A 3174-nucleotide genomic window follows, 5' to 3' on the forward strand; every position below is an offset into this window, starting at 1 on the left:
CTACACAAACAGTTCTTGTGGCCCCTCTCAATTCCCCCAGGCTTTCAGCTAAAGGAATAACTGGAAGCCTATTCCCTCATCTCTGCCCTCCTTTTGCTTTCCTGGAAAACCTTGCCATCCCACACTTTCTCCAAGAGATCTGCTGGGAGTACGGCAAGGTCTGCTCTGTCAGAGTGCCAGGGGGGTTTACAGCACTTGCTCCTCTGCATCTTCACCCTTTCCTCAGCTTTCCCCTGGAACGGTGTTGTGGGAGAAGCTTGGAATTACCAGAAATGGATCAGGTTCACATTTTTTCCCCACCAGTTTTCATCTGGTTTGAAATTCCTGGAATGACCCTCAAATGTGCCCTAGAACAGTGCTGTGAAAGGATCAGTCAGAAGAACAGCCTGAAAGCAGAAAACCACCTCCAGCAGCAGCCGGAATGATCCCATTTCTGTTCTTACCTGCTCCTGCCAGAGCTCCCAACGGCCCTTCCCATTCCAAGAGCTATGCAAGACATTCCTGCTGTCCGTGAGGGTGAGGTGCCAGTTCTGGATGTTCTTTGCTGCGGAATCAGACAACAAACAGAGCGTACATGATCTTGGTGGCTCTTCCAAGCCAAACCACCCCGTGATTCCTTGCGTGGATCAGCACCTGTCCCAACTCCATTCCAGAAACCTCCTCCCACTAACCCAGAACTTTCCTTTTTCCGCTCAACATCAGGGATTTGCTGCCGAGTGCCCCGGGCAGGGGACGCCTCAGCCTTCCCTGGGACGCCTCAGCATTCCAGCATTTTTATTCCAGGCATTAAAAGGATGCTCATTTCTCTTCCAGCATTGTTTCCCTCATTTTAGGAGAACCCTTTTCATCCCAGACCCCCCTCGTCAGCTGTTCAATCCTCTGGCACTGGATTTGGACAAAAGAAGGGACGCACCTGGACTGCGGGAAATCACGGAGAGAAACCCCTCCAAAACCTGACAGAGAAAAACAACGGGAGATGCAGGAAGACATATCCCTCATTTGCACGTCTGGAATGCTTTTCTAAAGACTTCTCTGCATCTGGATGCTCTTTGCTCTTGGCTTTCTTTACAGGAATGCATTTGCTGCTAAACACATCTCAGGCCCTTATTTGATCAGGATAAGGCGGGATGGAGATGAAGACTCACACAGGGAATAGCCAGGGAGATTCCCAGATCTCTGAGCTCCTTCACAAGGCAGGAGATCCATTTGGCCCAGGAACCGAACCCTCCCGAGGAATTGTCTGATGCCATCTCCACATTTCACAGCTGATCCTTCTGCTCAAAGGATCCCCCTTTCTTCCCTCCAGCCAATTCCAAGCCTCGCTGCCCCCAGCCGGGAACAGTCCCCAGGCCGATCCCTGCAGTCTTCCCTGCCAGGATCCTGCTCAGGAATCCATGGGCTACAAATTGAAGAATTAATTCTTCCCACCCCTGCCCAGTTCTAATTCCAAAGGATTTGGTGTCTGCCTTACCCGGCTGGAGCCTGCTTCCAACTCTGTTCTTGCTGCTTCTGCTGCTTTCCATTTCCCAGGAATTCCACCAACGGAGCGACAGCGTTTTCCACCTCCTCCTCCAGGATTCCCTCTGTTGCGTTCGGGTGCTGGAAGGATATCAAAACCAGGGCCTCACTATCAGGAATTATATCCCCGGATTTGTTCCTTTCCAAATGTCACCTCTTCCCAACAAAGCACTGGCCATCCAAGGAATTCTAGAGAGCGATGTGCTGACCGCTGCTTACTCCTCTGGAATGTCAGAGCTTGGAAAAAAAGGGCAGTTGAGGCTTTTCCTGGTGCTGCCCATGAAGTGTATTTTACCTAAGTGCCCCTGCCCATGCCTTTGCCTGTATCCGCCAAAAATCCACCCGTTCATTCCCCAGCTGCTGCCTCCCTCTTTTCCTGGATCCAACAGAATTTTAACAGGTGAATATTCCCCTCTGGAAGAGCACCTTTCATTCCAAACCTAAGAACAAACAAATGAATCACTTTCCTTCGACCTTCCTTATTAGGATTCCACTGAGAGCAGTGGATGGAAAATGATCCTCTCCTGGCCCCTGCTGGATTCCCGGAGCAGGGATCCTTTCCCTCTTTCCCCCCACCCCCCGTGGTGCCCTCCTCCCCCTCCCGCCCCACCCCGCACCCTTTTCAGGCTTTGTTCCACAGCTTTTGCCTCCGGACCTCAGATCCTTTTGGTCTCCAGGAGCTCCCAGCAGCTCCACAGCCTTTCCTCTCCCATCCTGATCCTTTCTCCAGGAATGGAGCTCTGCATTGCAATTCCCTTCTCTTTTCTCCGACAATTCCCACCAACCCAGACCTAAAGCTGACACAAGGAACGCTCGGTGCCCACAAATCCAAATCCAGACCTGGCCATCCCTAAACCAGCAACTCCCGGACAATTTGCGTTCATTCCAACCTAACACTGAGGACTCACCTAATCCTTCAAAATTCCCAAGAAATATCCCGTTGCCTTCAGCTCCCAGGGGATTCTGCTTCGTGCTCACACGGATTTGGGACTTCCCTGAAACACCCGTGCAGGGCACGCTGGAATCCCCGATCCCGTGAATCCGGGGAGTGTGAAAAGCTCGGTCCAGCCTGGGCCCCCAGAAATTTTTGCCAAATATCCCCCAAGTCCTCGGGACAACAGAACTCTCTGGTACTGCATTTTTGGCGTTGTAAAGCCTGGAATTACTTTATTCCTAGTGCTGGGCTCTGGATGTGGCCGAGAAAATCCCGGCCTCCACACAGACCCAGATTCCAAACTTTTTGATACATTTGAGCAAACCGAGAAATTCCCCTTCCCTGCTTCTTCTTAAGGGCATCCTTCTCTTCCCTTACCCGGCCTGCTCTCTCCCACTGGGCTGGGTTTTTCCCTTCCCATGCTAATTAGTCCCTACTTCTAGGAGGTTTAGGTACCTTTCTTCCCTGGCAGGGATTTCTTAACACAGCTACCGAGGCTTTGGGAGTCTTCTTTATCTTCTACTTTCTGGAAACACACCCTCTGATCCATAAATGCCACAATCCAGATGCCCAACTTCAACAAGACATCCTTTTCACCTAAAAACACTCACTCTCAACTCTTAGATCTTTTAAAGTTTTACCCCCGCAAAATTCCCCTGCTTTTCCACCGCTGAATTCCTCCGTCCTGATTCCACGGGGCTTTTCTCAAGATTTACCCCCAC

The sequence above is a fragment of the Aphelocoma coerulescens genome (assembly GCF_041296385.1).
Source record: "Aphelocoma coerulescens isolate FSJ_1873_10779 chromosome Z unlocalized genomic scaffold, UR_Acoe_1.0 ChrZ, whole genome shotgun sequence".
Lineage (NCBI taxonomy): Eukaryota > Metazoa > Chordata > Aves > Passeriformes > Corvidae > Aphelocoma > Aphelocoma coerulescens.